The sequence below is a fragment of the Nuphar pumila genome, chromosome 6 (genome assembly GCF_984573655.1).
Source record: "Nuphar pumila chromosome 6, dmNupPumi1.hap1.1, whole genome shotgun sequence".
Taxonomy (NCBI): Eukaryota; Viridiplantae; Streptophyta; class Magnoliopsida; order Nymphaeales; family Nymphaeaceae; genus Nuphar; species Nuphar pumila.
This window is the reverse complement of record NC_143254.1, coordinates 133044254-133059168: the sequence shown is the minus strand read 5'-3', so window position 1 is coordinate 133059168 and position 14915 is coordinate 133044254. Positions and strand designations below refer to the sequence as shown.

General features: G+C 39.8%; 1 pseudogene; it reads right to left on the bottom strand.

Annotated features, from left to right (window-relative positions):
• Positions 1-1710: 1710 nt before the first annotated feature.
• Positions 1711-3930, bottom strand: LOC149836315 (geraniol 8-hydroxylase pseudogene; annotated as a pseudogene).
• Between the last annotated feature and the right edge of the window lie 10985 nt (positions 3931-14915).

Sequence of the window (14915 nt, the reverse complement as noted above, 5' to 3'; positions counted from 1 at the left end):
TGATAGAAACAATAGAAAAATCTAATTTTAAATGTTTGAGTTGGGCTTGCTTGAGGCTTGAATAGAGCCTGATGATCCCTCCCATAGATAGCAAGTCAAGCGGACAAGCCATTGACCTAGACATGTGGTTAGATTCGATAAGCCTTGAACCTTGACTTACCCATAATAATTACCGTGGAGCCCTTGTCTGGTTCAGGTCACCCTAGAAACCTGGTGTGTCAAGCTTTATCCTGGCCAGCTCGATGCTGATGCCGTAGCTTGGTAATTCGACCCATCAAAAAGCTTAGCTAGGAATCGATTGTGAGCCCAGCCAACAAATATTCAGCTTTGTCTTCACTATTAAATCAGCAATCAAAGTTCATTTAGTGAGTTTCAATTCTTCTCAATCCCAATTTTTTCATACCAAATGCCAATTATTTGAACTTGTCTTCCATTTTGCATCTATTTTAGGACAGATGGGTGCTTGGTAATCGTCATGAAAACCTAAGAAACTGATTCAATTCCAGACTAACAAGAGGTCATCCCACTCGGGGCTGATTCCATGTACAAGTCCGAATCTACTTTGAGCTAGAGCTTACTGGACCTCTCTCTCTCTCTCTCTCTCTCTCTCTCTCTCTCTCTCATATATATATATATATATATATATATATATATAAAAGAGAGAGAGAGAGAGTATAACATTTGGTCATTGTGACATAAGGTACACATGCCTCTCTTTTTATAATTCTTATTTTTTTTTGTTTTTCATGAAACTAACATTACAAATGTGATCCATGTGTTTTTTCTTAGTGGGAAAAGACTTTTGAATTGTCAGATTGCAACACGTAGGCATGTTTTGGTAAGGCTTCAAAAAATCAACGGACGGGAATGAGTGATATTTTCTTGGGTCATAAAATCATGTATTCTTATTGAAAATCAAGATTCAAAAGTCCGATCCTACTCTTTGAAACATGTTGAACACATCTACCAGGCCTGATTGGATAAAAACAACCTGTGCCTGTGACTTTCAAAGGTGTTACCTCATGGTGAGATTACCAAATGTTATCCCTAAATTTTTGGACCCAATTGATATCAGAACAAATTGTCATGACAACTAAAGCAGAGGGAAACTCATAGGGGACACAAGTTTTTGTAGTCTTTGGGGGCTCTGCTGCAGTTGTTCTAGAGCCTACAGCACTGGATTTGCATTAATTTGGGTTTGGAGCATGTTAGAACCATTTACATTTCCATTAAGGGCGAGGGATGAAATAAAATTAGTGGGGGCACTCACTTTCACACAAATAAAAGCTGAAGGAAAAAAAAATTCAAAAACATCAATTTAAATAAAAACTGCTCAAATTATATACCCATAGGTATATATAGAGTTGGGGAACACATGATGATTTTTTACCTTTCTTTTATGGGTCACAACTCTAACTATAAAATTCCATCTTAATAACTCACTAATGACTACTAATAGCATGCATCACTATAAGCACTACTTGCATGTCTTAACACACATTACTCATATATAACCTCCTCTAGACTCTTCACTTGACGTGACCCATTACATCCACTGCACGATTTGAGAGTTACCCATCATGTGCATGAGTATGGAGCATCAAGCTAACACTTTTTTCATGCCCATGCTACCCATATTACCCTTGACAAAACTTCTCATAGCTCCTAACTATATAATAAATTCAACACCGCTCAGAACCCAAAATAAGTTTATACAAACAGCAAAGGAATTGCTTTCATAGGCACAGCTTTGTGCAGATTTAATCCAAACTTCTCCTCCATATCAATTTTCTCAGGCAGCATGCCCTCGGGAAGTTTCCATGAAAATGAATGGATGAGAGAAGCAAGTACCAGATGGACCATACTCATCGCGAAAGGCATACCAGGGCAGATCCGCCTCCCTGATCCAAAAGGGATGAATTGGAAATCCTTCCCTTTGAAATTTACGTCCGAACTGATAAATCTCTCAGGCAGAAAAGACGTCGGGTTTTCCCAGTATGTGGCATCTCGTCCGATAGCCCATGCATTGACAAGCACTTGAGCATGCTTAGGGATGGTGAACCCAACAACCGTTGTAGTTACATCTGCTCTATGTGGTAGGAGAAGAGGAAGGGGTGGATGCAATCTTAGGGCCTCCTTCACAACTGCTTGCAAGTAAGGCAGCTGTGGGATGTCTTTTTCTTCTACAAAACGGCCCTCGCCAATGACTAGTTTCAGCTCAGAACGTGCAGCAGCCATCTTTTCTGGGTGACAAAGTAATTCACTCATTGCCCATTCCACGGTGCCGCTGCTTGAATCACTTCCAGCGACGAAGAGGTCCTGTTCAGGTCATAATATATAGTAAGGAAAAGCTTGCCAAACTTTGAGCCATTTTTTGGAAAACTAGGACACAATCTTTAATCTACAAAAAAAAACTATTTTTTCATGTTTTAATATTTAAAAATATTTTAATCCAAATAATATTAAAACTGTATTAAGATATATTAACTTAATATCTGTGCGTGTCTAAGTCTAAGTCTGTGTCAGTGCACTCTAGTGTGTCGTGAGAGTGATAAACAACCAAAATAGTATGTCAATGTGACATAAGTTAAGATCTGAGAATTATTTGAAGATTTGAGTTTTTTTTGGAGTACGGATCTCATCATTTGACATAGGAGTTCCATCCTACATTGATCCACGTACTCATCCTATGTCAAAAAGGATGGGATCCTTTTTGAAATTTTGGTGGATATATATTGATGAGACAAAAAGTTTGTTGTTTATTTAAAAATGACAGAAATTCCATTTAGAGTTCCGGCTTTTAAGTGAAATTCTGAAAAGAGACTCATGTTTTATGGAAACACATTTTAACACCCAACTTTTTACTGAAATTATTGAGACCTTAGTTGGAGTACTTTAGGTTAACAATGAGTTGTATGATAAAATCACTAAACTCCTCTCGTTGCAAAAGAAAATAGGTAAATACCAAGGGAGGCTCCGCTTGTCTGGTAGGAGCAGCTAGTGCAAGTCACCTTGTGTTGGGACGTTTGCAGGTTCAAAACCCAATGTTACAGTTGTATAACTGGTAGGGGGTCTGCCTAACCCCAGCTTGCCTTAAAAAAAAAGAAAATAGGTAAAAGACATCTTTCAGATCAAAGTTTAAAATTGGTATTTTACATGCATGTTAATCATGAAATCTCAGGTCTTTATCCGACAGTTCCAGTGAATGTTTGAGTCTTGAAAGATTTAAAAGAAATTTTCCTTAAAGTTATTCAAACACTAAAATTAAGGTTAGAGGAAGAAACTTACTGTCAACAAGGGGTACATGCTCTCCCTCGCGAAGTTCGAGCCTGGCTCTCTACTAAGCTCAAGGAGGACTTCTAAGAAATCATCACTCTTCTTGTACCCCTTCGATGCAGCATGAGACTCCAAGCGTTTGTCGATCAATTCATCCAAGACAACATACAATTGCTTCAATTGAGCTGCTACTTCGCGCCTTAAGCCCTGAGGATCGACCAGTTTCAGCACCGGGAAGTAGTCGGCAAGGTTCGGTTTCCCGACGGCATCCAAGATCCCCCATGCTATGCTCTTGAACTTTCCAGCCGAATCCGAATCCAGATCGATCACATCCTCTGAGAAGACGGTGTTGGACACCAAATTGAGAATGGTGGCGAAGACACACTTGCCGATATCAACCGCGCGCCCTTCGGCACACGCTTTGCGGATGTGTCTGTGGAGGGCCTGCACCTTCTGCTCCCGAAGGCCCCTCATTGCGTCCAGTCTTTTGGGCGTGAACAACTCCGTGTTGCAAATCCTTCTTAGCTCTCGCCATCTAGGGACGTTCTGACTTAGCCCCAATGCATATTTGGGGTAGTCGAATACGTCAATGGCGTCCGGGACGATTCGGCCCGCAAACGCCAGGTCATGCTTTTGCAACATCTCTTCGGCCATCTCCGCAGAGGAGACCACCACGGTGGTTCTGAATCCAAGTCGAAGGCTCATGAGTGGTCCGAACTGCTTAGAGAGCCTAGTGAGCGACTCATGGGGCATCTTGCCAAGTTCGAAGATAGAACCAACCAATGGAAGGCCCGTCGGCCCTGGTGGTAGCTTGCTTCCTTTTCTGGAAATGATATGAAAGCCATAGATGCACGCTAACACAGCAGAAAACCAAAAGAGGAGATCATTAAAAGCAACCATTTTGAAGCTTCTGTGGCTCTTTCTTTCACTTGCTCATATTCTTCTTAATTTATAGCAAAATCTTCTGGATGCATTTATCCGAGCTGAAAGCACCCCGGCCAGAACTCTAGATCTGCTCCTGTAGTTTTTTTTCTTCTTGTCAATGGGAGTACCAAGTAGGTGGTTCGGTTCCACTCATCCCCTATCTTCATACCAAAAGTCCAATTAATACATGGAGAGGGTATAGTTTGTAAAATTTTATACCAGACTCGGGCTTGACCCGAGTTCCAATTAAGACCCTCAATTTTTCAACGAAAATATGATAAAAAAATATTATTTTACCAGGTATGGTTCATGTAGTTATTATTAGGTTTGGGTATGATTTATCTATGATGGGTCTAATTAAACCCAAATCCAAACCCAATACCATACCCAAAAATCGAGACAAGGTTTCACGTCAAAACAAAACTAAACCTGTTGACACCCTCACATAGCCATGGCACTTAGCGGCTCCTTTAATCGTAACTCATGAGTGAAGCTGCTGGTAGTTGGGACCAACTGATTCTTTTGGGGGGAAAAAAAATTCCCATCAATCACGTGGCAGCATTGATGGTTCTCCAACAAGAACAGTGGAATGTGGGCCCAATTTGGCATAATGTGATTAATGGGATGGACACAAGGGATCAGTTAGTGGGTCAGCTGTGATCCCTGCGGAAGCATATCAGGTTATGCTGAACATGTGCTGTTTGCTCATGCCAACATCGTCGGTTTGCATTTTGGATGAATGCCACTTAGCATATAACTGTTCTATTGACTTTTTAACTTTTCAAAATACAAAAGGGTTGGAGAATATCACAAAGCTGAATCAAAGATGGTAATTGCGTACCTATAAATGCCATGGAAATGATGTGCGGGTGCTCGGCGTTCTCCTCAACCAATCGATGCCCACGATGAGCCCAAGCCTCAAGTCGACGATGAGCAGGACTCTGAACCCAGTAAATACCAAAATGTGAGCACTGTATGAAATTAAGGGACTAATTGCTCTCATCATACGTACAGCCCCCCTCTCCCTTTTATAAGGGAAGCAGTAAACAGTTACATGTGTAACCTCCACCTACTTAAAGCTATTAATTCTCCACTATTAGCCACTAGCTTACTACTTGTAGTGTCAAATCAGGTCACATATGGGTTAAACCCAAACCTGAAATGCCCAACATTCTTTCACTTGATCCAACCCATTGACACTAAAAAGTATACTAAATTGAGGTTTATACCGCTATCTCAATTTAATGGGTTCATATGTTGTTCTGTATCACAAGAATGAATCATATGAGTCATAGAGATGAACACCATTTTATAATATGTCATATTTTTATGTACTATAATATAATTCATTATCAATGCTTTAGCATGTTAAGATTAGATTTATGAATAGGTTGGTCTCTAATACATTCTATTGGTCCTTTAATATTGTTATTCTACTATTCTCTCTAACTAAATGAGAGATTCTTTATGCAAAATTAACAATATACAAAGCCATAGAGAATCATTTCATTTAAACAAATGTGATCACATATAATGTATTGTCATAAATCAGAAGAAATAAAAAAGACCCATCCCCTTGACATGTTGGGAATGCAATCTTGGTGCTAACCCTTTAATAAGAAGATCTGCAGTCATTTTCTTCGTCCCAATTGTATTAATACATATCAGATGATTCTCAGTCATTTCTTTAACAACAAAATATTTTAACTTCATGTGTCGACACGAGGTTAAGCTCTTGTTATTATTTGAGAAGAATATGACTGCTTCATTATCATAAAAGATCTTTAGTGGTCTCTCAATAGACTGCTTTTGTAGTATTGCTTTTTATTTTGTTGTGTTTTGCAGGAAAGTATTGGAACGTGTCGTAGAGTCCTTTTCGTGCCCTCAAAGTACCCTTTGAGGTCGCCTCAAGCCCTCAAAAGTGTCCTCAGAGGGACCACAAAGTGATATGCAAATAAGAAAAGCAGAAAAAGAGAACACAAGGAACAAGGACTCAAGCATTGAAGACACTTTTTCTTTCCTTTTTAGATTAGGGTTTATTTATTAATTGGGTCTATAATAAAACCATTTATTTATTTTGTTTAAGCCTTCTGTGTAGGGTAGTACTCTCTTAGTTAATTATTGAATTAATTCTTTTATTTTGACAATAAAGAGTAGTTTAATTTGTCTTTGGAATACAAAGTATTTTCCCTATTCTCTGAGTTAGACCCGTACTCCACCACTCGTGCAAGCCCGTTTTTATATTTTTGGTGTCTGGCTTTTACTTGATTTTCATTAAAAATATTATTTTAAAAAATTTGTTTTTATAAAACTCACACTGAATTCTTGGCGTCGTTGTCAAGGAATGGCGAGTAATACAAGTATTCACTTTATTGCCAGTGTTTGTTCTCGTTTTATAGGTTGCTAGTTTTCGTTCAGTTCTTTATTTAGGTTGTTTAGTTTAAATTTTTGCTAATTATTTAAGATTGCTAGTTTGCTTTCTGTATTTAGGTTTAGAACCACGTGCTTGCATATCGTAGAGACCAACTTACTTTTGTTGCACAGCCCACCCACTAGGATACCCTTAGAGGTGACTGCGCACGATTGATACCTTGTTTATAGATTTCATTTTCTGCAAAATCTATGTTGAGTGCAATTGCATGATGTTTGTTTATTTACTTACTTTCTAGTATTGTTTTGTCATACTCGCTTTATGGTTTGTTGTGGTTTGGCCGCTTAGCACGTTAGGTAGGTAGAAAACCAAAATCTAGGACAGTTGTTGCATCGGTCTACCCTCTGGTGCATGAACGAATGACGCTCGCTTGACCCCGAGCTTGTTGAGTTAGTTGAGGACCCCTATTCCCTGTTTAGGAGAACCTGTCGATCTGGACCCATGGCCCAAGATCATCAGTTGACCCATTCTCTTAGGGAGTACTTCATTTCCAATGCCTACACTCTGGCCTTTTGCATCGCGAGACCCGTTGTGGGAGCATCGCAGTTCGAGATAAAGGCCAGTAATATACAAATGTTACCATCCTTTTATGGCCTGAACAATTTAGACCCCTACCGTCATCTCGATGAGTTCCTCGATATCTGCTCTATGGTGCAGATTAACAATTTTGGGGATGATGCATTGAGGTTAATATTATTTTTGTTCTCCCTCAAGGACAAAGCTAAGCATTGGCTGAAGGCTCTCAATACGGTTCAGATTACCACTTGGGAACACATGCAAATAGAGTTCCTCAATAAATATTTTCCAATTAGTAAGACGAACCAATATCGGAAAGCCATCACCAGTTTCTCTCAGATTGAGGAAGAACAATTTCACGAGACCTAAGAGCGGATGAAAGATCTTCTCCACAAGTGCCCCACCACTAGGTGCCCCATTGGCAACTGGTGCAGTACTTTTACGATGGCCTGACCGAGAAGGACATGCAAATGGTTGATTTTTCGTGTAGGGGCACGTTCATGCTCAAAAGCGAGGATGAGGGATGAGCTCTATTCGAAACATTGACCGAAAATGCTATGCACCATGCCATGTCCTCACGGCTTGATAGGATCACACTTGTTTCTAGTGATCCAAAGAAGGGAGGGATTTATGAAGCTGGGTCCAGACATGATTTGTAAATCAAAGTAGACCAGTCGACCAGAAAAGTAGATCAATTACTGGCCAACCCATCTTCAATAAATCATGTAGGAAAAGTATGCATGTTATGCGCTAGCCCTGCAAACTTTGTTTCTGAGTGTCCGATAATGCCACTCTATCCTGAATTCATTCAGAAGCAAGTGAATATTGCTCAATATTTCGCCAGACCAGTGCACAATCCTTATGCACCCACCTATAATCTGTGATGGCGAAATCATCTCAACTTCGCATGGAGAGATCCACACGAGCCACCACATTTTCCCTCTCAGACACAATACAGACAGGGTAACTTCTCATAAGGTTACCCGCGTCCCATACTTCCACAGGCCCATCCCTAGCTTAGCTTGCCTTCTCCTCAGAAGCCCACATCGAGTCTATCTTTTCAGGAGAAGCTTCTTGTGGCCTTCTCTGACATCAAGGTCACTCTCGACTCTTATACATAGTCAATAACGAAGCTAGAGACACAAATATGACAGTTGACTGAGGTCTTCAACAGGCGAAGTGAGGAAAGCCTCTCGAGTCAGTCTATCATCAACCTGAAGGGTAAGGAACCTATGTATCATGGACTGCACCCCACAGAGTCCCACCATGAGTAGGTCAACTCTGTTATGTTCCTTCGGAGTGGGAAAGCATTCCACCCTACTCAGAAGTCGACTGGCGAACCCACCGCCACACCCCTTGCTCAGTCGATCTCCTCCACCGGGCCCAAGAAGAATGGACAGGGCCAATGGCCTATGCTTTCTTCGTATATTCCCGCAGCCCCTTTTCCTCAGGCCTTGGCCAAACCACATGATTTTGGCAAGCAGGGAGCACGCATGCCCAAAATGCTTGACATATTCAACCAGGATCACCTCAACCCCCCCCCCCCCTTGCTTGATGCTGCTTATATTGATAGATGTTCGATTCTTGGCTCTCCACCATTTGAGAATAGTCTTCACGTGGAGACTAAACGCATTTCTTTCAGTCTAGAGATTCATCGTAGGATGCATAGGGGTAGAGTTGGATGAAACACAGTACGCAGTGTCACAGATGACACTCTTTTTCTCAAAGCCCTCGATTGAGCACGACTTCACGTCCATTGATCTCATGGACGATGAATGGTTTCCAGAAATTTGTTTGGCTGAGGACGTAAAACTTAACGCTTTATGGGAGGCAACCCATATTTGTAATATACTATTAGTAGTTTTTCTGTTTTTAGGTAGTTCTTTTCTTTCATGAGTTTGATGTCAGATCATGTATGCATTACATTTTTGGTATATTTTTATGAGTTGCATAATAGGTAGATAGGTGGAACCTTAGCAAAGCCCGTACATGTCGTATCAGGTAAGGTTTCACAGTATGGATTAGGTGACTTCTACATTTTCTCCTATTTATTTTGTTCTCATATGCATTCACTTAGTTTCATACAAGCATGGGAGAGTTCCACTGAGGACAGTGTCATTCAAGCATGGGGGAGGGTGTAGTTTGCACACCCATTTTTTTTCTATCTTCGTACTTGTACATTGATGAAAACTCATAAAAATTTAGCTTTTAAGGAATGAGTTTGAATTTATATGAATGTTTTACATAATCTAATATTTTTAGAGAATTTTTAAGCCCCACGAAAAAAAATTCTGACACGGATCTAGAAAACCATAGTTGTTTATGTGGATTTCAAAGAAATGATGATAGATGCATGTCAGAGTTTATTTAGAATCACAAGTATGAATATGCACAGTTTTATTTTTTGAAAAACTAAGCAAATGAATAGCATTGCATTTATAAGCTCAAAAAGTGAAAAGAGCATACGTTTAGTTATTTTGATCTCTTCGTACTCTCTAGTAGCTGGGCTCAGACAGAAGTTGAAGTGTTTGATTCCTATGTCGAAAAGGATAACAAAGGAAATCACTTCTCTATCTAAGTTAATATCTATGGCCTATTTCGTTCGAGCAAGTAGAGCCTGAGGAGTATTTACATCTAGTGCCCTAAAGCCTTCTGGTTTGGGAGTCGTCGGCCCGAAAGCCCATTATATGGACTTTATAGAAAGCTTAATTGATGTTAACATTGCATATGATAGAGAAGCAAACTATACGTAAAACTATAAAAATGGAAAGTCTAGTGACTCGAGCAATTAAGTCCAAGTGATACTTTGTATATGGTGCCTTAAGGTTGTCTGGCTTGGGAGTCACTGACCCAAAGCTCGTTACACGAGTCATGAAAATTAGAAATTTGATATAGTGCTCAATAAAAGAAAGAAAGAAAGAAAAAGTGTAAAAAATTGAAAATCAAGAAAAAGAAAAGCGCGTAAAAGAGAAAAGTTCACTGCTTAGAAGAAAATATTGAGAAAACCTGTGCAAAAAACATGAGTGAGGATTAGAAAATAATAACATGTACTTATTTGAATTTCTTAGAATAAAACATAAATGATTATATTATTAAGAAAAGTGAAAGAGAATATTTTATTCTGTGGTGGCAGGTAAAAGACTCTAATCATGTTTTGATAATGTAATGACACAAAATATTTATGAAAACAAACTCCTTGACTGCCTAATGATTTTTGAAGTTGAATTTTATGCATACATGACAGAGATGTTTGTGGGTAGCATCACTGCAAACCCTCACGAGACCTTACTCATCCATTGGGGTAAGCTAGGGGTTGAAAGGGCTTGTTGCATATGCTAAATGCAATCGTGATTCCTATGAAAGTGAGTTAGGTTTTTATTTTAGTTTAGTATTTTTTTTACTTTTTACTTCAGTTTGCTCGAGGATTAGCAAACGATAAGCATGGAGGTATTTGATCATGCATACATATTCACATTTTATTCATCTTATTTTATGCATGATCCATGTTAAAATCGATTTAAAACCCAACTTTTATCGTTAGTTTGAGAAACCACATCGAAATTGAATTTATTGAAAGTCGTGTATTTTGAAGCTTTTCTTGCATTTGTTTTAGTGCTTTTATTAGTTTAGGATTTTTCTTAATTACATTTTAATTAGATTAGGTTGTAATTAGTTAGGCTTTAATTAGTTTAGGAATTTGATTTAGTAAAACACATTTTTTTCAAAAAGACCTCTTTTGGGAAATCGCTGAAATCTTTGAACTTGTTTTGAAAAATTTAGTTTAACCTAATATTGTATTATAAATAGTATAGCTCAGCAACGAGGAGACATTTTTCCAGATTGAAAAAGATGCCCCTTGCTTCTTGCCTCCTTCTCTCTCTCTCCCTTGCTCTCTCTCACTCTCTTGTCGATTTCTTTCTCTCCTTGTTCTCCCCTTCTTTTTCTTCTTTTCCTTTTTCTTCTAGCTTCGAACCCTTTCGTCATCAGCAACTTCTTCCTCTTCGTCGGGGCAGCATGGATGCAGCTGGATTGACCATCTTCTCTTCTCAACCCTTCCATCGCACACTACAAAAAAATAGTTGATTAGCGACGGAATTTAGCGACGGAGTTATATCGTCGCTACTTAGCGACAGATTAACGAGAGAAATGAATCCATCGCTATATTTGTAGAATTTTACGAAACTAGCGACAGAAAACATTCCCTCGCAAAATCCGTCGCTAAGTAGCGACGGATTTTGCGAGAGAATGTTTTGTCGCAATAAATACGACAGTTAGCGACGGAATTGCGACGGCTAAGATTTCGGCGCAACATAGCGACGGCCTAGGCGACGAAATATTTTCTGTCGCCTTTTTTGTTTTTTGAATTACGATGGCTTAGCGACGGAATTAATCCGTCGCTATATGTCGCATTACCCCTAATCCCAGCCCTCTTTTTCCTTTCTCCTTTCGCTGCTCCCGCCCGCCGCCCTCTCCCTCCTGCCGCCCTCTTCCTTCCGTCAACCTTCCGCTGCCGCCGTCGCTGCCCGGAGCAACCGCAGGTACGTAAATGGATTGGAGGTCGACCCCCTGCTTTTTCCGGCAGGGGGTCGACTCTGCCAGGCGGTCGACCCCCTGCGTTTTCCGGCAGGGGGTCGACTCTGCCAGGCGGTCGACCCCCTGCGTTTTCCGGCAGGGGGTCGACTCTGCCAGGCGGTCGACCCCCTGCGTTTTCCGGCAGGGGGTCGACTCTGCCAGGCGGTCGACCCCCTGCGTTTTCCGGCAGGGGGTCGACTCTGCCAGGCGGTCGACCCCGGTAGGTGGTCGACCCTCTGCCGTGTCCGGCCGGGGGTCAACCCTGGTAGGGGGTCGACCCCCTGCCGTGTCCGGCCGGGGGGGGGGGGGGGGGGGTCGACCCCCCGCCATGTCCGGCCGGGGGTCGACCCCCCGCCGTGTCCGGCAGGGGGTCAACCCCGGCAGGGGGTCAACCCCTTTTGATGTCCGGCAGGGGGTCAACCCCCTGCCTTGTCCGGCCGGGGTCGACCCCCTTGCCGTCTCCGGCCAGGGGTCAACCCCCTGCCTTGTCCGACAGGGGGTCAACCCCTTTTGATGTCCGGCCGGGGGTCGACCCCCTGGTTTCTTGCTCTTTTTTTTCTTTTTTCAGAAATTAGGGTTTTTATTTTATTTTTATTGTTTAGTTTTCTTTGATTTTCATTGATTAGGATTTTTTATTTTGATTTTCATTTATTAAGCAATTGAATCAAATTTCTTAAATTAAGGCTATTTGTAGTTAATTTAATTAGGGTTTTTTATTTGATTTTGTTTTATTAGGGCTTTGAATCAAAATTTAAAAATTAGGGCATTTTATAGTTAATTTGATTAGGGTTTTCTTGGATTTGATTAGAGCTTTTATTTTTATTTTCTATGATTAGGGATTTGAATCATAATTTTTTTAATTAAGGATTTTTAGTTAATTTGGTTAGGACTTTAAATCAAAATTTTTTAATTAAGGCTTTTATAGTTAATTTGATTAGGTTTTTTTTATTTATTTAGAGTTTTTATTTTTATTTTCTATAATTAGGGATTTAAATCACATTTTTTTAATTAATACTTTTTAGTTAATTTGATGAAGGATTTTTTTGTATTTGATTTTGGCAGGTTTTTTCCTTGTTTGATTAAGGTTTAAATTGTGGCTTTTTTATTTAATTTTATGGTTTATTTTTCTTATAGTTTATGATGTTTTGGTTTATTTATAATTTATTTTCTTGTATTTTAAGGTTTTATGATTTAATATGGTCGAATAATTTCATGGTGACTTCATTTTAAAACATCATTTTTTTTTGCAGATTTCTCAACAGAACTTGCTTGTGCCCCGCCACCCGTGGTAAGTAAGTGACAAAAACAATGCAAATCGGGTAAATACCCGTGGTGAGTAAGTGATGCAAGCGCATCACATGTTATTTAATTTATTGAATATAACACTTTATTGTTCACACACTCACTTAGTTGTTGATATCTATGACTACTTTGTTGGAGTTCGGAGATCATGCTGAGCATGATTTTAATGTATGAATATGGAAGTGTTCTTATTTTTGGAGTACGGAGTCCATGCTATGCATGGTAGTAGTTAGTGGGATATTGAAGTGTGTTTGCTGCAGGTACATGTTTGATATTTGTTTGATATGAATTATTTCGATGTATTGCAATGTTTGATGTGATTGTATCCATGCTTACATGTAGTTACTTTCAATTTGATTATGTCTTCCATGTGAAATTGTATACTGAAAGCATGCTTCAAATGAATATATCGTGTCATGAATAGTTTGCACATGAAAATATTAAGTTATCAATGCATGCATCATAATTCTTGTGATTGTATGACATCATATATTGCATGATAAATTTGATATTTTCTTCATCATAGTATTCTGATGGTTCTCTTTTAACTGGTTAGGATACTATTCGTAACATCATACAACAGAATGACTGCAAACCGTGAATGGATGTACCGTAGGATAGTAGACAATGAGTTATCGCATGAATATATGGATGGTGTCGACAGTTTTATTGAATTTGCAACGGCAAGTGTCAGTACGGTAGATCCCACAGGTCGGATTAGGTGTCCCTGCAAGATTTGTAAGAATAATCGATTTGTAGAACCTCATGGCGTTAGACATCACCTATACAGGAAGGGTTTTGTGAGTGATTATCAGAACTGGACGTTTCATGGAGAAGAATTTAGAAACGATTTTGATGCACGGGTGAATGTGGTGCACGATAATCCATATACGAATTTGATATTTGATGCTGCAGGAACAGAACTGGGTTCTGCTATGAGTTCTAGTGATGTAAGAACTGTCGTAGATGAAGAATCACCAAACGATGCAGCTAGTAGATTTTATGATTTACTTAGAGATGCTGATGAGCCACTTTGGAACGGTTGTGAGAGTCACACTATCTTGTCTGCAGTTCTTCAACTAATGAATTTGAAGTCCGAGTATAATTTGAGTCAATCATGTTTTGACCGTTTGTGCATGATTGTGAAGAGTATGTTGCCTAAAGATGAGAAATTGCCACAAAATTTCTATCGTGCGAAAGTTATGGTCAACGCTCTAGGTATGGGTTACAAAAAGATTGATGCTTGTCCAAATCACTGCATGTTGTATTTCAAGGAGCAGGAAAACGACATATCATGCCCGTCATGTGGGCATCCTCGGTTCAAGCCAAAGACAAGAGGCAATGGTAGCACGAGATCAAAGGAAGTTTCATACAAGTCGCTCCGCTACTTTCCTATCACTCCTAGATTGCAGCGATTGTATATGTCTTCAAAGACAGCTAAACACATGAGATGGCATGCAAATAAAGTTCGACACGATGAAAACAAGATCACGCATCCTGTTGACGCTGAAGCTTGGAAGCACTTTGATCGTACTCATCAGAACTTCGCAATGGAAGTGCAAAATGTTAGACTCGGTCTATGTACAGATGGATTTAATCCATTTGGGGGTAGATCAACTCCATACTCATGCTGGCCAGTATTTGTAACTCCATACAACCTTCCACCAAGCTTGTGTATGAAACGTCCAAATCTTTTCTTGTCTCTGTTGATCCCTGGTCCGACCTCACCTGGCCAAAATCTTGATGTATATCTAAGGCCATTGATTGATGAATTAAAAGTACTGTGGGATGACGGTGTTACCACGTATGATGCCCACAAAAAACAAAATTTCAACATGAAGGCCGCTGTTCTATGGACAATCAGTGACTTCCCTGCATATGGTATGTTATCTGG